The sequence below is a fragment of the Asterias amurensis genome, chromosome 3 (genome assembly GCF_032118995.1).
Source record: "Asterias amurensis chromosome 3, ASM3211899v1".
Taxonomy (NCBI): Eukaryota; Metazoa; Echinodermata; class Asteroidea; order Forcipulatida; family Asteriidae; genus Asterias; species Asterias amurensis.
Genome location: NC_092650.1, coordinates 19,251,385 through 19,273,844, shown reverse-complemented (window position 1 = coordinate 19,273,844; position 22,460 = coordinate 19,251,385). Strand labels below are relative to the sequence as shown.

Genomic DNA, 22,460 nt, shown 5'->3' with positions numbered 1-22,460 from the left:
AATTTTCAGATTTCGGGTCAACAAATTTGTGGTGATTTTATGGTTTCAAATGATACAGAAAGGACTACTGAACACATTTTATTGGTGTGGGATGGGTTAACGAGCAACAGTTTTAAAATTTATGGAGAATTTTGTAAGTTTGGATTTTTAGTCCAAAATAAAGAAAATCTGTGATGCCGGCATCACAAAATTTTCAGATTTCGGGTCAAAAAATTTTGGGTGATTTTATGGTTTCAAATGATACAGAAAGGACTACTGAACACATTTTATCGGTGTGGGATGGGTAAACGAGCAAAAGTTTGAGATTTATTTAGAATTTTGTAAGTTTGGATTTTTAGTCCAAAATTAAAAATATCTGTGATGCCGGCATCACAAAATTTTCAGATTTCGGGTCAAAAAATTTTGGGTGATTTTATGGTTTCAAATGATACAGAAAGGACTACTGAACACATTATCTGTGTGGGATGGGTAAACGAGCAAAAGTATGAGATTTATTGAGAATTTTGTATGTTTGGTTTTTTGGTCCAAAATAAAAAAAAATCTGTGATGCCGGCATCACAAAATTTTCAGGTTTCGGGTCAACAAATTTTGGGTGATTTTATGGTTTCAAATGATACAGAAAGGACTACTGAACAAATTTTATCCATTTGGGATGGGTAAACAAGCAAAAGTTTGAGATTTATTGAGAATTTTGTAAGTTTGGATTTTTGGTCCAAAATCAAAAAAAATCTGTGATGCCGGCATCACAAAATTTTCAGATTTCGGGTCAACCAATTTTGGGTGATTTTATGGTTTCAAATGATACAGAAAGGACTACTGAACACATTTTATCTGTGTGGGATGGGTAAACGAACAAAAGTATGAGATTTATTTAGAATTTTGTAAGTTTGGATTTTTGGTCCAAAGTTAAAAAAATCTGTGATGCTGGCATCACAACATTTTCAGATTTCAGGTCAACAAATTTTGGGTGATTTTATGGTTTCAAATGATATAGAAAGGACTACTGAACACATTTTATCTGTGTGGGATGGGTAAACAAGCAAAAGTTTGAGATTCATGGAGAATTTTGTAAGTTTGGATTTTTGGTCCAAAATTAAAAAAATCTGTGATGCCGGCATCACAAAATTTTCAGATTTCGGGTCAACAAATTTTGGGTGATTTTATGGTTTCAAATGATACAGAAAGGACTACTGAACACATTTTATCTGTGTGGGATGGGTAAACGAGCAAAAGTATGAGATTTATTGACAATTTTGTAAGTTTGGATTTTTGGTCCAAAATTAAAAAAATCTGTGATGCCGGCATCACAAAGTTTTCAGATTTCGGGTCAACAAATTTTGGGCCTTTTTATGGTTTCAAATGATACAGAAAGGACTACTGAACATCTTTATCTGTGTGGGATGGGTAAACGAGCAAAAGTTTGAGATTCATGAAGAATTTTGTTAGTTTGGATTTTTGGTCCAAAATTAAAAAAATCTGTGATGCCGGCATCACAAAATTTTCAGATTTCGGGTCAACAAATTTTGGGTGATTTTATGGTTTGAAATGATACAGAAAGGACTACTGAACACAATTTATCTGTGTGGAAAGGGTAAACGTACAAAAGTTTGAGATTTATTGAGAATTTTGTAAGTTTGGGGATTTTGGTCCAAAATCAAAAAAATCTGTGATGCCGGCATCACAAAATTTTCAGATTTCGGGTCAACAAAATTTGGGTGATTTTATGGTTTCAAATCATACAGAAAGGACTACTGAACAAAATTTATCTTTGTGGGATGGGTATACGAGCAAAAGTTTGAGATTTATTGAGAATTTTGTAAGTTTGGGGATTTTGGTCCAAAATCAAAAAAAATATGTGATGCTGGCATCACAAAATTTTCAGATTTCGGGTCAACAAACTTTGGGTGATTTTATGGTTTCAAATGATACAGAAAGGACTACTGAACACAATTCATCTGTGAGGGATGGGTAAACGAGCTAAAGTTTGAGATTTGTTGAGAAATTTGTAAGTTTGGGTTTTTGGGGAAAAATTTAAAAAATCTGTGATGCCGGCATCACAAAATTTGCAGATTTCGGGTCAACAAATTTTGGGTGATTTTATGGTTTCAAATGATACAGAAAGGACTACTGAACACATTTTATCTGTGTGGGATGGGTAAACAAGCAAAAGTTTGAGATTTATTGAGAATTTTGTAAGTTTGGATTTTTGGTCCAAAATTAAAAAAATCTGTGATGCCGGCATCACAAAATTTTCAGATTTCGGGTCAACAAATTTTGGGTGATTTTATGGTTTCAAATGATACAGAAAGGACTACTGAACACATTTTATCTGTGTGGGATGGGTAAACAAGCAAAAGTTTGTGATTTATTGAGAATTTTGTAAGTTTGGATTTTTGGTCCAAAATTTTAAAAATCTGTGATGACGGCATCACAAAGTTTGCAGATTTCGGGTCAACAAATTTTGGGTGATTTTATGGTTTCAAATGATACAGAAAGGACTACTGAACACATTTTATCCGTGTGGGATGGGTTAACGAGCAACAGTTTGAGATTTATGGAGAATTTTGTAAGTTTGGATTTTTAGTCCAAAATTAAAAAAATCTGTGATGCCGGCATCACAAAATTTTCAGGTTTCGGGTCAACAAATTTTGGGTGATTTTATGGTTTGAAATGATACAGAAAGGACTACTGAACACAATTTATCTGTGTGGAAAGGGTAAACGTACAAAAGTTTGAGATTTATTGAGAATTTTGTAAGTTTGGGGATTTTGGTCCAAAATCAAAAAAATCTGTGATGCCGGCATCACAAAATTTTCAGATTTCGGGTCAACAAAATTTGGGTGATTTTATGGTTTCAAATCATACAGAAAGGACTACTGAACAAAATTTATCTTTGTGGGATGGGTATACGAGCAAAAGTTTGAGATTTATTGAGAATTTTGTAAGTTTGGGGATTTTGGTCCAAAATCAAAAAAAATATGTGATGCTGGCATCACAAAATTTTCAGATTTCGGGTCAACAAACTTTGGGTTTTTTTATGGTTTCAAATGATACAGAAAGGACTACTGAACACAATTCATCTGTGAGGGATGGGTAAACGAGCTAAAGTTTGAGATTTGTTGAGAAATTTGTAAGTTTGGGTTTTTGGGGAAAAATTTAAAAAATCTGTGATGCCGGCATCACAAAATTTGCAGATTTCGGGTCAACAAATTTTGGGTGATTTTATGGTTTCAAATGATACAGAAAGGACTACTGAACACATTTTATCTGTGTGGGATGGGTAAACAAGCAAAAGTTTGAGATTTATTGAGAATTTTGTAAGTTTGGATTTTTGGTCCAAAATTAAAAAAATCTGTGATGCCGGCATCACAAAATTTTCAGATTTCGGGTCAACAAATTTTGGGTGATTTTATGGTTTCAAATGATACAGAAAGGACTACTGAACACATTTTATCTGTGTGGGATGGGTAAACAAGCAAAAGTTTGTGATTTATTGAGAATTTTGTAAGTTTGGATTTTTGGTCCAAAATTTTAAAAATCTGTGATGACGGCATCACAAAGTTTGCAGATTTCGGGTCAACAAATTTTGGGTGATTTTATGGTTTCAAATGATACAGAAAGGACTACTGAACACATTTTATCCGTGTGGGATGGGTTAACGAGCAACAGTTTGAGATTTATGGAGAATTTTGTAAGTTTGGATTTTTAGTCCAAAATTAAAAAAATCTGTGATGCCGGCATCACAAAATTTTCAGGTTTCGGGTCAACAAATTTTGGGTGATTTTATGGTTTCAAATGATACAGAAAGGACTACTGAACACATTTTATCTGTGTGGGATGGGCTAACGAGCAACAGTTTGAGATTTATGGAGAATTTTGTAAGTTTGGTTTTTTGGTCCAAAATAAAAAAAATCTGTGATGCCGGCATCACAAAATTTTCAGATTGCGGGTCAACAAATTTTGGGTGATTTTATGGTTTCAAATGATACAGAAAGGACTACTGAACACATTTTATCTGTGTGGGATGGGTAAACGAGCAAAAGTATGAGATTTATTGAGAATTTTGTAACTTTGGATTTTTGGTCCAAAATTAAAAAAATCTGTGATGCCGGCATCACAAAATTTTCAGATTTCGGGTCAACAAATCTTGGGTGATTTTATGGTTTCAAATGATACAGAAAGGACTACTGAACACATTTTATCTGTGAGGGATGGGTAAACGAGCCAAAGTTTGAGATTTATTGAGAATTTTGTAAGTTTGGATTTTTGGTCCAAAATTTTAAAAATCTGTGATGCCGGCATCACAAAATTTTTAGATTTCGGGTCAACAAATTTTGGGTGATTTTATGGTTTCAAATGATACAGAAAGAACTACTGAACACATTTTATCTGTGTGGGATGGTAAACGAGCAACAGTTTGAGATTCATGGAGAATTTTGTAAGTTTGGATTTTTAGTCCAAAATTAAGAAAATCTGTGATGCCGGCATCACAAAATTTTCAGATTTCGGGTCAACAAATTTTGGGTGATTTTATGGTTTCAAATGATACAGAAAGGACTACTGAACACATTTTATATGTGTGGGATGGGTAAACAAGCAAAAGTATGAGATTTATTGAGAATTTTGTAACTTTGGATTTTTGGTCCAAAATTAAAAAAATCTGTGATGCCGGCATCACAAAATTTGCAGATTTCGGGTCAACAAATTTTGGGTGATTTTATGGTTTCAAATGATACAGAAAGGACTACTGAACACATTTTATCTGTGTGGGATGGGTAAACGAGCAAAAGTTTGAGATTTATTGAGAATTCTGTAAGTTTGGTTTTTTGGTCCAAAATTAAAAAAATCTGTGATGCCGGCATCACAAAATTTTCAGATTTCGGGTCAACAAACTTTGGGTGATTTTATGGTTTAAAATGATACAGAAAGGACTACTGAACACATTTTATCTGTGTGGGATGGGTAAACGAGCAAAAGTTTGAGATTTATTGAGAGAGAATTTTGTTAGTTTGGTTTTTTGGTCCAAAATAAAAAAAATCTGTGATGCCGGCATCACAAAATTTGCAGATTTCGGGTCAACAAATTTTGGGTGATTTTATGGTTTCAAATGATACAGAAAGGACTACTGAACACATTTTATCTGTGTGGGATGGGTAAACGAGCAACAGTTTGAGATTTATGGAGAATTTTGTAAGTTTGGATTTTTGGTCCAAAATTTAAAAAATCTGTGATGCCGGCATCACAAAATTTTCAGATTTCGGGTCAACAAATTTTGGGTGATTTTATGGTTTCAAATGATACAGAAAGGACTACTGAACACATTTTATCTGTGTGGGATGGGTAAACAAGCAAAAGTTTGAGATTTATTGAGAATTTTGTAAGTTTGGATTTTTGGTCCAAAATTTTAAAAATCTGTGATGCCGGCATCACAAAATTTGCAGATTTCGGGTCAACAAATTTTGGGTGATTTTATGGTTTCAAATGATACAGAAAGGACTACTGAACACATTTTATCTGTGTGGGATGGGTAAACGAGCAAAAGTTTGAGATTCATGGAGAATTTTGTAAGTTTGGATTTTTTGTCCAAAATAAAAAAAATCTGTGATGCCGGCATCACAAAATTTTCAGATTTTGGGTCAACAAATTTTGGATGATTTTATGGTTTCAAATGATACAGAAAGGACTACTGAACACATTTTATCTGTGTGGGATGGGTAAACGAACAAAAGTATGAGATTTATTGAGAATTTTGTAAGTTTGGATTTTTGGTCCAAAGTTAAAAAAATCTGTGATGCTGGCATCACAACATTTGCAGATTTCGGGTCAACAAATTTTGGGTGATTTTATGGTTTCAAATGATATAAAAAGGACTACTGAACACATTTTATCTGTGTGGGATGGGTAAACAAGCAAAAGTTTGAGATTCATGGAGAATTTTGTAAGTTTGGATTTTTGGTCCAAAATTAAAAAAATCTGTGATGCCGGCATCACAAAATTTTCAGATTTTGGGTCAACAAATTTTGGGTGATTTTATGGTTTCAAATGATACAGAAAGGACTACTGAACACATTTTATCTGTGTGGGATGGTAAACGAGCAACAGTTTGAGATTCATGGAGAATTTTGTAAATTTGGATTTTTAGTCCAAAATTAAGAAAATCTGTGATGCCGGCATCACAAAATTTTCAGATTTCGGGTCAACAAATTTTGGGTGATTTTATGGTTTCAAATGATACAGAAAGGACTACTGAACACATTTTATCTGTGTGGGATGGGTAAACAAGCAAAAGTATGAGATTTATTGAGAATTTTGTAACTTTGGATTTTTGGTCCAAAATTAAATAAATCTGTGATGCCGGCATCACAAAATTTTCAGATTTCGGATCAACAAATTTTGGCTGATTTTATGGTTTCAAATGATACAGAAAGGACTACTGAACACATTTTATCTGTGTGGGATGGGTAAACGAGCAAAAGTTTGAGATTTATTGAGAATTTTGTAAGTTTGGTTTTTTGGTCCAAAATTAAAAAAATCTGTGATGCCGGCATCACAAAATTTTCAGATTTCGGGTCAACAAACTTTGGGTGATTTTATGGTTTCAAATGATACAGAAAGGACTACTGAACACATTTTATCTGTGTGGGATGGGTAAACCAGCAAAAGTTTGAGATTTATTTAGAATTTTGTAAGTTTGGGTTTTTGGTCCAAAATTAAAAAAATCTGTGATGCCGGCATCACAAAATTTTCAGATTTCGGATCAACAAATTTTGGCTGATTTTATGGTTTCAAATGATACAGAAAGGACTACTGAACACATTTTATCGGTGTGGGATGGGTAAACGAGCAAATGTTTGAGATTGATTTAGAATTTTGTAAGTTTGGGTTTTTGGTCCAAAATTTAAAAAATCTGTGATGCCGGCATCACAAAATTTTCAGATTTCGGGTCAACAAATTTTGGGTGATTTTATGGTTTCAAATGATACAGAAAGGACTACTGAACACATTTTATCTGTGTGGGATGGGGTAACGAGCAACAGTTTGAGATTTATTGAGAATTTTGTAAGTTTGGACTTTTGGTCCAAAATTAAAAAAATCTGTGATGCCGGGATCACAAAATTTTTAGATTTCGGGTCAACAAATTTTGGGTGATTTTATGGTTTCAAATGATACAGAAAGGACTACTGAACACATTTTATCTGTGTGGGATGGGTAAACAAGCAAAAGTTTGAGATTTATTGAGAATTTTGTAAGTTTGGTTTTTTGGTCCAAAATTAAAAAAATCTGTGATGCCGGCATCACAAAATTTTCAGATTTCGGATCAACAAATTTTGGCTGATTTTATGGTTTCAAATGATACAGAAAGGACTACTGAACACATTTTATCGGTGTGGGATGGGTAAACGAGCAAATGTTTGAGATTGATTTAGAATTTTGTAAGTTTGGGTTTTTGGTCCAAAATTTAAAAAATCTGTCATGCCGGCATCACAAAATTTTCAGATTTCGGGTCAACAAATTTTGGGTGATTTTATGGTTTCAAATGATACAGAAAGGACTACTGAACACATTTTATCTGTGTGGGATGGGGTAACGAGCAACAGTTTGAGATTTATTGAGAATTTTGTAAGTTTGGACTTTTGGTCCAAAATTAAAAAAATCTGTGATGCCGGGATCACAAAATTTTCAGATTTCGGGTCAACAAATTTTGGGTGATTTTATGGTTTCAAATGATACAGAAAGGACTACTGAACACATTTTATCTGTGTGGGATGGGTAAACAAGCAAAAGTTTGAGATTTATTGAGAATTTTGTAAGTTTGGTTTTTTGGTCCAAAATAAAAAAAATCTGTGATGCCGGCATCACAAAATTTTCAGATTTTGGGTCAACAAATTTTGGGTGACTTTATGGTTTCAAATGATACAGAAAGGACTACTGAACACATTTTATCTGTGTGGGATGGGTAAACGAGCAACAGTTTGAGATTTATGGAGAATTTTGTAAGTTTGGATTTTTGGTCCAAAATAAAAAAAATCCGTGATGCCGGCATCACAAAATTTTCAGATTTCGGGTCAACAAATTTTGGGTGATTTTATGGTTTCAAATGATACAGAAAGGACTACTGATCACATTTTATCTGTGTGGGATGGGTAAACGAGCAAAAGTTTGAGATTTATTGAGAATTTTGTAAGTTTGGATTTTTGGTCCAAAATTTTAAAAATCTGTGATGCCGGCATCACAAAATTTTCAGATTTCGGGTCAACAAATTTTGGGTGATTTTATGGTTTCAAATGATACAGAAAGGACTACTGAACACATTTTATTGGTGTGGGATGGGTAAACGAGCAAAAGTTTGAGATTTATTTAGAATTTTGTAAGTTTGGGTTTTTGGTCCAAAATTAAAAAATCTGTGATGCCAGCATCACAAAATTTTCAGATTTCGGATCAACCAATTTTGGCTGATTTTCTGGTTTCAAATGATACAGAAAGGACTACTGAACACATTTTATCGGTGTGGGATGGGTAAACGAGCAAATGTTTGAGATTGATTTAGAATTTTGTAAGTTTGGGTTTTTGGTCCAAAATTTAAAAAATCTGTGATGCCGGCATCACAAAATTTTCAGATATCGGGTCAACAAATTTTGGGTGATTTTATGGTTTCAAATGATACAGAAAGGACTACTGAACACATTTTATCTGTGTGGGATGGGTAAACGAGCAACAGTTTGAGATTTATTGAGAATTTTGTAAGTTTGGACTTTTGGTCCAAAATTAAAAAAATCTGTGATGCCGGCATCACAAAATTTTCAGATTTCGGGTCAACAAATTTTGGGTGATTTTATGGTTTCAAATGATACAGAAAGGACTACTGAACACATTTTATCTGTGTGGGATGGGTAAACAAGCAAAAGTTTGAGATTTATTGAGAATTATGTAAGTTTTGATTTTTGGTCCAAAATTAAAAAAATCTGTGATGCCGGCATCAAAAAATTTTCAGATTTCGGGTCAACAAATTTGTGGTGATTTTATGGTTTCAAATGATACAGAAAGGACTACTGAACACATTTTATCTGTGTGGGATGGGTTAACGAGCAACAGTTTTAAAATTTATGGAGAATTTTGTAAGTTTGGATTTTTAGTCCAAAATAAAGAAAATCTGTGATGCCGGCATCACAAAATTTTCAGATTTCGGGTCAAAAAATTTTGGGTGATTTTATGGTTTCAAATGATACAGAAAGGACTACTGAACACATTTTATCGGTGTGGGATGGGTAAACGAGCAAAAGTTTGAGATTTATTTAGAATTTTGTAAGTTTGGATTTTTAGTCCAAAATTAAAAATATCTGTGATGCCGGCATCACAAAATTTTCAGATTTCGGGTCAACAAATTTTGGGTGATTTTATGGTTTCAAATGATACAGAAAGGACTACTGAACACATTATCTGTGTGGGATGGGTAAACGAGCAAAAGTATGAGATTTATTGAGAATTTTGTATGTTTGGTTTTTTGGTCCAAAATAAAAAAAAATCTGTGATGCCGGCATCACAAAATTTTCAGGTTTCGGGTCAACAAATTTTGGGTGATTTTATGGTTTCAAATGATACAGAAAGGACTACTGAACAAATTTTATCCATTTGGGATGGGTAAACAAGCAAAAGTTTGAGATTTATTGAGAATTTTGTAAGTTTGGATTTTTGGTCCAAAATCAAAAAAAATCTGTGATGCCGGCATCACAAAATTTTCAGATTTCGGGTCAACCAATTTTGGGTGATTTTATGGTTTCAAATGATACAGAAAGGACTACTGAACACATTTTATCTGTGTGGGATGGGTAAACGAACAAAAGTATGAGATTTATTTAGAATTTTGTAAGTTTGGATTTTTGGTCCAAAGTTAAAAAAATCTGTGATGCTGGCATCACAACATTTTCAGATTTCAGGTCAACAAATTTTGGGTGATTTTATGGTTTCAAATGATATAGAAAGGACTACTGAACACATTTTATCTGTGTGGGATGGGTAAACAAGCAAAAGTTTGAGATTCATGGAGAATTTTGTAAGTTTGGATTTTTGGTCCAAAATTAAAAAAATCTGTGATGCCGGCATCACAAAATTTTCAGATTTCGGGTCAACAAATTTTGGGTGATTTTATGGTTTCAAATGATACAGAAAGGACTACTGAACACATTTTATCTGTGTGGGATGGGTAAACGAGCAAAAGTATGAGATTTATTGAGAATTTTGTAAGTTTGGATTTTTGGTCCAAAATTAAAAAAATCTGTGATGCCGGCATCACAAAGTTTTCAGATTTCGGGTCAACAAATTTTGGGCCTTTTTATGGTTTCAAATGATACAGAAAGGACTACTGAACATCTTTATCTGTGTGGGATGGGTAAACGAGCAAAAGTTTGAGATTCATGAAGAATTTTGTTAGTTTGGATTTTTGGTCCAAAATTAAAAAAATCTGTGATGCCGGCATCACAAAATTTTCAGATTTCGGGTCAACAAATTTTGGGTGATTTTATGGTTTGAAATGATACAGAAAGGACTACTGAACACAATTTATCTGTGTGGAAAGGGTAAACGTACAAAAGTTTGAGATTTATTGAGAATTTTGTAAGTTTGGGGATTTTGGTCCAAAATCAAAAAAATCTGTGATGCCGGCATCACAAAATTTTCAGATTTCGGGTCAACAAAATTTGGGTGATTTTATGGTTTCAAATCATACAGAAAGGACTACTGAACAAAATTTATCTTTGTGGGATGGGTATACGAGCAAAAGTTTGAGATTTATTGAGAATTTTGTAAGTTTGGGGATTTTGGTCCAAAATCAAAAAAAATATGTGATGCTGGCATCACAAAATTTTCAGATTTCGGGTCAACAAACTTTGGGTGATTTTATGGTTTCAAATGATACAGAAAGGACTACTGAACACAATTCATCTGTGAGGGATGGGTAAACGAGCTAAAGTTTGAGATTTGTTGAGAAATTTGTAAGTTTGGGTTTTTGGGGAAAAATTTAAAAAATCTGTGATGCCGGCATCACAAAATTTGCAGATTTCGGGTCAACAAATTTTGGGTGATTTTATGGTTTCAAATGATACAGAAAGGACTACTGAACACATTTTATCTGTGTGGGATGGGGTAACGAGCAACAGTTTGAGATTTATTGAGAATTTTGTAAGTTTGGACTTTTGGTCCAAAATAAAAAAAATCTGTGATGCCGGGATCACAAAATTTTTAGATTTCGGGTCAACAAATTTTGGGTGATTTTATGGTTTCAAATGATACAGAAAGGACTACTGAACACATTTTATCTGTGTGGGATGGGTAAACAAGCAAAAGTTTGAGATTTATTGAGAATTTTGTAAGTTTGGTTTTTTGGTCCAAAATTTAAAAAATCTGTGATGCCGGCATCACAAAATTTTCAGATTTCGGGTCAACAAATTTTGGGTGATTTTATGGTTTCAAATGATACAGAAAGGACTACTGAACACATTTTATCTGTGTGGGATGGGGTAACGAGCAACAGTTTGAGATTTATTGAGAATTTTGTAAGTTTGGACTTTTGGTCCAAAATTAAAAAAATCTGTGATGCCGGGATCACAAAATTTTCAGATTTCGGGTCAACAAATTTTGGGTGATTTTATGGTTTCAAATGATACAGAAAGGACTACTGAACACATTTTATCTGTGTGGGATGGGTAAACAAGCAAAAGTTTGAGATTTATTGAGAATTTTGTAAGTTTGGTTTTTTGGTCCAAAATAAAAAAAATCTGTGATGCCGGCATCACAAAATTTTCAGATTTTGGGTCAACAAATTTTGGGTGACTTTATGGTTTCAAATGATACAGAAAGGACTACTGAACACATTTTATCTGTGTGGGATGGGTAAACAAGCAAAAGTTTGAAATTTATTGAGAATTTTGTAAGTTTGGATTTTTGGTCCAAAATTAAAAAAATCTGTGATGCCGGCATCACAAAATTTTCAGATTTGGGGTCAACAAATTTTGGGTGATTTTATGGTTTCAAATGATACAGAAAGGACTACTGAACACATTTTATCTGTGTGGGATGGGTAAACAAGCAAAAGTTTGAGATTTATTGAGAATTATGTAAGTTTTGATTTTTGGTCCAAAATTAAAAAAATCTGTGATGCCGGCATCAAAAAATTTTCAGATTTCGGGTCAACAAATTTGTGGTGATTTTATGGTTTCAAATGATACAGAAAGGACTACTGAACACATTTTATCTGTGTGGGATGGGTTAACGAGCAACAGTTTTAAAATTTATGGAGAATTTTGTAAGTTTGGATTTTTAGTCCAAAATAAAGAAAATCTGTGATGCCGGCATCACAAAATTTTCAGATTTCGGGTCAAAAAATTTTGGGTGATTTTATGGTTTCAAATGATACAGAAAGGACTACTGAACACATTTTATCGGTGTGGGATGGGTAAACGAGCAAAAGTTTGAGATTTATTTAGAATTTTGTAAGTTTGGATTTTTAGTCCAAAATTAAAAATATCTGTGATGCCGGCATCACAAAATTTTCAGATTTCGGGTCAACAAATTTTGGGTGATTTTATGGTTTCAAATGATACAGAAAGGACTACTGAACACATTATCTGTGTGGGATGGGTAAACGAGCAAAAGTATGAGATTTATTGAGAATTTTGTATGTTTGGTTTTTTGGTCCAAAATAAAAAAAAATCTGTGATGCCGGCATCACAAAATTTTCAGGTTTCGGGTCAACAAATTTTGGGTGATTTTATGGTTTCAAATGATACAGAAAGGACTACTGAACAAATTTTATCCATTTGGGATGGGTAAACAAGCAAAAGTTTGAGATTTATTGAGAATTTTGTAAGTTTGGATTTTTGGTCCAAAATCAAAAAAAATCTGTGATGCCGGCATCACAAAATTTTCAGATTTCGGGTCAACCAATTTTGGGTGATTTTATGGTTTCAAATGATACAGAAAGGACTACTGAACACATTTTATCTGTGTGGGATGGGTAAACGAACAAAAGTATGAGATTTATTTAGAATTTTGTAAGTTTGGATTTTTGGTCCAAAGTTAAAAAAATCTGTGATGCTGGCATCACAACATTTTCAGATTTCAGGTCAACAAATTTTGGGTGATTTTATGGTTTCAAATGATATAGAAAGGACTACTGAACACATTTTATCTGTGTGGGATGGGTAAACAAGCAAAAGTTTGAGATTCATGGAGAATTTTGTAAGTTTGGATTTTTGGTCCAAAATTAAAAAAATCTGTGATGCCGGCATCACAAAATTTTCAGATTTCGGGTCAACAAATTTTGGGTGATTTTATGGTTTCAAATGATACAGAAAGGACTACTGAACACATTTTATCTGTGTGGGATGGGTAAACGAGCAAAAGTATGAGATTTATTGAGAATTTTGTAAGTTTGGATTTTTGGTCCAAAATTAAAAAAATCTGTGATGCCGGCATCACAAAGTTTTCAGATTTCGGGTCAACAAATTTTGGGCCTTTTTATGGTTTCAAATGATACAGAAAGGACTACTGAACATCTTTATCTGTGTGGGATGGGTAAACGAGCAAAAGTTTGAGATTCATGAAGAATTTTGTTAGTTTGGATTTTTGGTCCAAAATTAAAAAAATCTGTGATGCCGGCATCACAAAATTTTCAGATTTCGGGTCAACAAATTTTGGGTGATTTTATGGTTTGAAATGATACAGAAAGGACTACTGAACACAATTTATCTGTGTGGAAAGGGTAAACGTACAAAAGTTTGAGATTTATTGAGAATTTTGTAAGTTTGGGGATTTTGGTCCAAAATCAAAAAAATCTGTGATGCCGGCATCACAAAATTTTCAGATTTCGGGTCAACAAAATTTGGGTGATTTTATGGTTTCAAATCATACAGAAAGGACTACTGAACAAAATTTATCTTTGTGGGATGGGTATACGAGCAAAAGTTTGAGATTTATTGAGAATTTTGTAAGTTTGGGGATTTTGGTCCAAAATCAAAAAAAATATGTGATGCTGGCATCACAAAATTTTCAGATTTCGGGTCAACAAACTTTGGGTGATTTTATGGTTTCAAATGATACAGAAAGGACTACTGAACACAATTCATCTGTGAGGGATGGGTAAACGAGCTAAAGTTTGAGATTTGTTGAGAAATTTGTAAGTTTGGGTTTTTGGGGAAAAATTTAAAAAATCTGTGATGCCGGCATCACAAAATTTGCAGATTTCGGGTCAACAAATTTTGGGTGATTTTATGGTTTCAAATGATACAGAAAGGACTACTGAACACATTTTATCTGTGTGGGATGGGTAAACAAGCAAAAGTTTGAGATTTATTGAGAATTTTGTAAGTTTGGATTTTTGGTCCAAAATTAAAAAAATCTGTGATGCCGGCATCACAAAATTTTCAGATTTCGGGTCAACAAATTTTGGGTGATTTTATGGTTTCAAATGATACAGAAAGGACTACTGAACACATTTTATCTGTGTGGGATGGGTAAACAAGCAAAAGTTTGTGATTTATTGAGAATTTTGTAAGTTTGGATTTTTGGTCCAAAATTTTAAAAATCTGTGATGACGGCATCACAAAGTTTGCAGATTTCGGGTCAACAAATTTTGGGTGATTTTATGGTTTCAAATGATACAGAAAGGACTACTGAACACATTTTATCCGTGTGGGATGGGTTAACGAGCAACAGTTTGAGATTTATGGAGAATTTTGTAAGTTTGGATTTTTAGTCCAAAATTAAAAAAATCTGTGATGCCGGCATCACAAAATTTTCAGGTTTCGGGTCAACAAATTTTGGGTGATTTTATGGTTTCAAATGATACAGAAAGGACTACTGAACACATTTTATCTGTGTGGGATGGGCTAACGAGCAACAGTTTGAGATTTATGGAGAATTTTGTAAGTTTGGTTTTTTGGTCCAAAATAAAAAAAATCTGTGATGCCGGCATCACAAAATTTTCAGATTGCGGGTCAACAAATTTTGGGTGATTTTATGGTTTCAAATGATACAGAAAGGACTACTGAACACATTTTATCTGTGTGGGATGGGTAAACGAGCAAAAGTATGAGATTTATTGAGAATTTTGTAACTTTGGATTTTTGGTCCAAAATTAAAAAAATCTGTGATGCCGGCATCACAAAATTTTCAGATTTCGGGTCAACAAATCTTGGGTGATTTTATGGTTTCAAATGATACAGAAAGGACTACTGAACACATTTTATCTGTGAGGGATGGGTAAACGAGCCAAAGTTTGAGATTTATTGAGAATTTTGTAAGTTTGGATTTTTGGTCCAAAATTTTAAAAATCTGTGATGCCGGCATCACAAAATTTTCAGATTTCGGGTCAACAAATTTTGGGTGATTTTATGGTTTCAAATGATACAGAAAGAACTACTGAACACATTTTATCTGTGTGGGATGGTAAACGAGCAACAGTTTGAGATTCATGGAGAATTTTGTAAGTTTGGATTTTTAGTCCAAAATTAAGAAAATCTGTGATGCCGGCATCACAAAATTTTCAGATTTCGGGTCAACAAATTTTGGGTGATTTTATGGTTTCAAATGATACAGAAAGGACTACTGAACACATTTTATCTGTGTGGGATGGGTAAACAAGCAAAAGTATGAGATTTATTGAGAATTTTGTAACTTTGGATTTTTGGTCCAAAATTAAAAAAATCTGTGATGCCGGCATCACAAAATTTGCAGATTTCGGGTCAACAAATTTTGGGTGATTTTATGGTTTCAAATGATACAGAAAGGACTACTGAACACATTTTATCTGTGTGGGATGGGTAAACGAGCAAAAGTTTGAGATTTATTGAGAATTCTGTAAGTTTGGTTTTTTGGTCCAAAATTAAAAAAATCTGTGATGCCGGCATCACAAAATTTTCAGATTTCGGGTCAACAAACTTTGGGTGATTTTATGGTTTAAAATGATACAGAAAGGACTACTGAACACATTTTATCTGTGTGGGATGGGTAAACGAGCAAAAGTTTGAGATTTATTGAGAATTTTGTTAGTTTGGTTTTTTGGTCCAAAATAAAAAAAATCTGTGATGCCGGCATCACAAAATTTGCAGATTTCGGGTCAACAAATTTTGGGTGATTTTATGGTTTCAAATGATACAGAAAGGACTACTGAACACATTTTATCTGTGTGGGATGGGTAAACGAGCAACAGTTTGAGATTTATGGAGAATTTTGTAAGTTTGGATTTTTGGTCCAAAATTTAAAAAATCTGTGATGCCGGCATCACAAAATTTTCAGATTTCGGGTCAACAAATTTTGGGTGATTTTATGGTTTCAAATGATACAGAAAGGACTACTGAACACATTTTATCTGTGTGGGATGGGTAAACAAGCAAAAGTTTGAGATTTATTGAGAATTTTGTAAGTTTGGATTTTTGGTCCAAAATTTTAAAAATCTGTGATGCCGGCATCACAAAATTTGCAGATTTCGGGTCAACAAATTTTGGGTGATTTTATGGTTTCAAATGATACAGAAAGGACTACTGAACACATTTTATCTGTGTGGGATGGGTAAACGAGCAAAAGTTTGAGATTCATGGAGAATTTTGTAAGTTTGGATTTTTTGTCCAAAATAAAAAAAATCTGTGATGCCGGCATCACAAAATTTTCAGATTTTGGGTCAACAAATTTTGGATGATTTTATGGTTTCAAATGATACAGAAAGGACTACTGAACACATTTTATCTGTGTGGGATGGGTAAACGAACAAAAGTATGAGATTTATTGAGAATTTTGTAAGTTTGGATTTTTGGTCCAAAGTTAAAAAAATCTGTGATGCTGGCATCACAACATTTGCAGATTTCGGGTCAACAAATTTTGGGTGATTTTATGGTTTCAAATGATATAAAAAGGACTACTGAACACATTTTATCTGTGTGGGATGGGTAAACAAGCAAAAGTTTGAGATTCATGGAGAATTTTGTAAGTTTGGATTTTTGGTCCAAAATTAAAAAAATCTGTGATGCCGGCATCACAAAATTTTCAGATTTTGGGTCAACAAATTTTGGGTGATTTTATGGTTTCAAATGATACAGAAAGGACTACTGAACACATTTTATCTGTGTGGGATGGTAAACGAGCAACAGTTTGAGATTCATGGAGAATTTTGTAAATTTGGATTTTTAGTCCAAAATTAAGAAAATCTGTGATGCCGGCATCACAAAATTTTCAGATTTCGGGTCAACAAATTTTGGGTGATTTTATGGTTTCAAATGATACAGAAAGGACTACTGAACACATTTTATCTGTGTGGGATGGGTAAACAAGCAAAAGTATGAGATTTATTGAGAATTTTGTAACTTTGGATTTTTGGTCCAAAATTAAATAAATCTGTGATGCCGGCATCACAAAATTTTCAGATTTCGGGTCAACAAATTTTGGGTGATTTTATGGTTTCAAATGATACAGAAAGGACTACTGAACACATTTTATCTGTGTGGGATGGGTAAACGAGCAAAAGTTTGAGATTTATTGAGAATTTTGTAAGTTTGGTTTTTTGGTCCAAAATTAAAAAAATCTGTGATGCCGGCATCACAAAATTTTCAGATTTCGGGTCAACAAACTTTGGGTGATTTTATGGTTTCAAATGATACAGAAAGGACTACTGAACACATTTTATCTGTGTGGGATGGGTAAACGAGCAACAGTTTGAGATTTATGGAGAATTTTGTAAGTTTGGATTTTTGGTCCAAAATTTAAAAAATCTGTGATGCCGGCATCACAAAATTTTCAGATTTCGGGTCAACAAACTTTGGGTGATTTTATGGTTTAAAATGATACAGAAAGGACTACTGAACACATTTTATCTGTGTGGGATGGGTAAACGAGCAAAAGTTTGAGATTTATTGAGAATTTTGTTAGTTTGGTTTTTTGGTCCAAAATAAAAAAAATCTGTGATGCCGGCATCACAAAATTTGCAGATTTCGGGTCAACAAATTTTGGGTGATTTTATGGTTTCAAATGATACAGAAAGGACTACTGAACACATTTTATCTGTGTGGGATGGGTAAACGAGCAAAAGTATGAGATTTATTGAGAATTTTGTAACTTTGGATTTTTGGTCCAAAATTAAAAAAATCTGTGATGCCGGCATCACAAAGTTTTCAGATTTCGGGTCAACAAATTTTGGGCCTTTTTATGGTTTCAAATGATACAGAAAGGACTACTGAACATCTTTATCTGTGTGGGATGGGTAAACGAGCAAAAGTTTGAGATTCATGAAGAATTTTGTTAGTTTGGATTTTTGGTCCAAAATTAAAAAAATCTGTGATGCCGGCATCACAAAATTTTCAGATTTCGGGTCAACAAATTTTGGGTGATTTTATGGTTTGAAATGATACAGAAAGGACTACTGAACACATTTTATCTGTGTTGGATGGGTAAAAGAGCAAAAGTATGAAATTTATTGAGAATTTTGTAAATTTGGATTTTTGGTCCAAAATCAAAAAAATCTGTGATGCCGGCATCACAAAATTTTCAGATTTCAGGTCAACAAAATTTGGGTGATTTTATGGTTTCAAATGATACAGAAAGGACTACTGAACACAATTATCTGTGTGGAAAGGGTAAACGTACAAAAGTTTGAGATTTATTGAGAATTTTGTAAGTTTGGGGATTTTGGTCCAAAATCAAAAAAATCTGTGATGCCGGCATCACAAAATTTTCAGATTTCGGGTCAACAAAATTTGGGTGATTTTATGGTTTCAAATCATACAGAAAGGACTACTGAACAAAATTTATCTTTGTGGGATGGGTATACGAGCAAAAGTTTGAGATTTATTGAGAATTTTGTAAGTTTGGGGATTTTGGTCCAAAATCAAAAAAAATCTGTGATGCTGGCATCACAAAATTTTCAGATTGCGGGTCAACAAACTTTGGGTGATTTTATGGTTTCAAATGATACAGAAAGGACTACTGAACACAATTCATCTGTGAGGGATGGGTAAACGAGCTAAAGTTTGAGATTTGTTGAGAATTTGTAAGTTTGGGTTTTTGGGCCAAAATTTAAAAAATCTGTGATGCCGGCATCACAAAATTTTCAGATTTCGGGTCAACAAATTTTGGGTTATTTTATGTTTTCAAATGATACAGAAAGGACTACTGAACACAATTTATCTTTGTGGGATGGGTAAACGAGCAAAAGTTTGAGATTGATTGAGAATTTTGTAAGTTTGGGTTTTGTGTCCAAAATGAAAAAAATCGACCATGCGGGTATGGTCAAAATTTCAGATTTGGGGTCAACAAATTTACTTTGGTCTTATGGTTCCCAATGATACAGAACAGACCACTGAAGACATTTTATGAGTTGAGACTTGGTATACAACCAAAATATTCAGATTTATTGAGAAATTTGTGAGTTTGGACTACTCAATACATTTCATCAGCCGAGACTGGGTAAACAACAATTTTTTTTAGATGAATCAGAAAAAACAGTGATGCCGGCATTACAAAACATTTTGGGTGAGTTTATGGTTCCAAATGATACAGAAAGGACTACTGTCACAAGAAGCTGTAGCTAATGGTAATATTTGGTTAAGTACATGACACGTAGCTAAAACGCAAGTTTGGGGCGTTGCCCTACGTCATTGACCATATATGGAAGTATTAACGGGGTTCCTTTCGTAAGTTATTTCTTGCATAGTAATGAGGTGATTTTGTATGGGGAACCTTACAGGCATTGGAATGTCTGGTGTTCAGATCCGTCCAGCATCTCGAGGAGTGCGTTAGCACAGTTTGGCGTTAGCCTAAGAAATGATCGGCGCTAGCCTGAAGTAGTGGAGTCCTGTTGGGCAATAGCCTAGTAATGTTTGACAATAGCCCAAAATATGATGTAGTGGCGATAGCCGAAGTATTGCAGTCGTATTTGGCGATAGCCAAGGAGTTCAGCAAAAGCTGATAGATAATTAATCTGGTGGATGCAAGGGACACTGCACCAGAGGACAGTCGGTCCAACCGAGTTGAGACAAAACCTGTTATTTTACAGAATTGAGGGGAGCCAGTTTTAAAGAGTTGAATCTCGCCAAAACTGCAAGTTAATTTAATTATGATAGTTTTGTACTATTTCCTTTGTATAAAGAATGTTGTATGGCTGTTTTTGAGACAAAAGCTGGAAGAAGGGAACCTTTGTAAGAGTGCCGATTATTGCAAACCAAGTGTAAATTGATGTTCAGTATAAATCTGCTGGCAAGTTTGTTTGATGGGCGGCCGGTCTGAATTATTTCTTGTATTGTAAAGTGAAATTATGTAGCTCAGCCGAACCCGTTTTATTTATAAGTATTGTGGGTAATATTTCGGGGCTCCCAGTATGGAGTAGAGATTACGATACTTCGGCCTTGAGAGGGTACCGTGGAGGTGGGTGTGGGGAGACACGTCGCTAACCCGGAACACCCGGCTGAAGGGGAAAGACTCCCGGAGCCTAATGACGAGAAGGATTGGTGATGTAAACTTGAAACGAATTTATATTGCAGGCAGTGGGCGGTGGAAGACAGAAGAGTAATTTATGGACGCAGTAGTCGTCGAGACTTTGAAAGATTATTGTTGAACTGATTTGAGACATCATAATTTAATAGTTTATTCGTACTTTATTTTCCTTTGTTTAATTGGTCCAAGTGTAAATATTCAATTGTAAATAAATAAGTTTAGCATAAAACGCATCGATTCAAAAGTCAGCGTTTATTTGTAATTTTGTGGTGTGCTTGGAGGAACAGTTTTCTTTAGTTTTGATTTTTGGTATTTGGGATAACACGGCTTTGTGACAACTACTAAGGACAATGCTGGCATGGGCAAATTTTCGGAGTTGGGGGTCAAACAACTTTCGGTGTCTTTATGTTTTCAAATGAAACAGAACAGTTTACTGAAGACATTTCATCAGTGCAGACTGAGTCAATCAACCAAAGTTTGAGACACATTGAGAATTTGTTGATGTTGAGTTTTTAGTAAAAAATCTGAAAAATCTGCCATGCTGGCATGGGACAATGTTCAGATTTGGGGTCAGACACTTTTTGGTGATTTTATGGTTTCAAACGACACAGAACAGACTACTGAAGACATGTTATCAGTGCTGACTGGGTTAATGAGTAAAAGTTCAAGATATATTTGGATTTTTGTGAAGTTCTCAATTAAACTTCCTCTATAGTAGGTTCCAGTTAAATATTGGAAGACAAAATCAACCAAGTGTTGTCCCATTGGTTGCCATTGTTGAAAGTATTTGCAAAGACTTCTGCTTTTTATGGGGAAAAAGAGTTATTACATATGCATATATAATCAAGATTACTAGCAGAGAAAGCAAACAGTAAGCATGGATTACCTTAAGGCTGTACGACATATGCATCATCAGAGGCGCAGCGACTCTTGGACTACATGGAGAGCAGCAAGTAGTACATGTAGAATGGTGCAGGTAAGATTGCAGGGCGGGAAGAAGAGGCGTAGGGTGTAGAGGTGGCAACTGTCCTGTCTCAGCTTTCACCTGCAGTTTGGAGGGAAAATGACCTAACACAGTGTTATTAAAACAGTTCAGAATAAATTCTTACCCTGATTTCTGACCAAGCTTTATTTAAATACCAATGATTTTGTTTAGGAAAGATCAAATAATTTTTTAAAGGATGAATTATATCCTGTATATTTCAATAATGTAATCAGGAAGTAGCTACGATATCTCAAAGTGAGTTCAATGTGTGAAGATTTTGATAATACAGATTGTCTTAAATGTTGGTACAATTACATTTCAAGTGTAACACTCCAGTGTGCGGTGCTAGTATTTCAAGCCTGTATCTAGTACACAATACTTCTTGTACCAATTTAATTTCACTTTTCAGTTAACACAGTTTCACGAGTCATCTAAATGTTATTGTTGTGAACCATTTTGATGGGTGAGAGGGTGGGCTAACACTTTACCAAAATCTCCAACACAAAAATGCTGAAAAATTGCCTGCTGTTGAGAGTTGGCTGACCAAATTCTCCAACGCTGAAAATGCTTCCAGTGAAACAGAGAGAGTGTTTGTCTCTTAAAGGTTGACTCGCTGATGAGATCAGGGGAAGTCGGTAGGCATGAAGACAGACAAACTTTTGAGAAGCACCCAGTGAAACCACCCAGAGTGCACCCATCAGTGGCACAGGGATGAAGTTTTCAAATGATGCAGAACGGAATACTGAACACATTTTATCTCTGTGGAAAGGGTATATGAGAAATAATTTGAGATTTATTGAGAACTTTGTGAAGTTGAATTTTTAGTCAAAAATCTCGCATGCGTGAGGCGCTGTGCAAAACCTAAGTACCTTAGGTTAGGGCAAACATCCAGGACATTTGAAGTGAAATACTCACATATAACTTTTTTTTGATAGATTAAGTCTTTGAGCTGACATGTCGGTAAATCACAAGGCAATCAGATTTCAGATACATGCAGTGCATA

The 22,460-nt window shown here is 34.2% G+C and overlaps 1 long non-coding RNA gene across 1 annotated transcript in view; it reads right to left on the bottom strand.

Moving 5' to 3' along the window:
* LOC139935148 (uncharacterized) overlaps positions 1 to 21,909 on the bottom strand; it is a 48,347-nt gene extending 26,438 nt beyond the window's left edge. The window contains exon 1 of the long non-coding RNA XR_011785769.1: positions 21,359 to 21,909. This is a non-coding gene — a long non-coding RNA (uncharacterized lncRNA). The remainder of the gene's footprint in view (positions 1 to 21,358) is intronic.
* Positions 21,910 to 22,460: the final 551 nt, after the last annotated feature.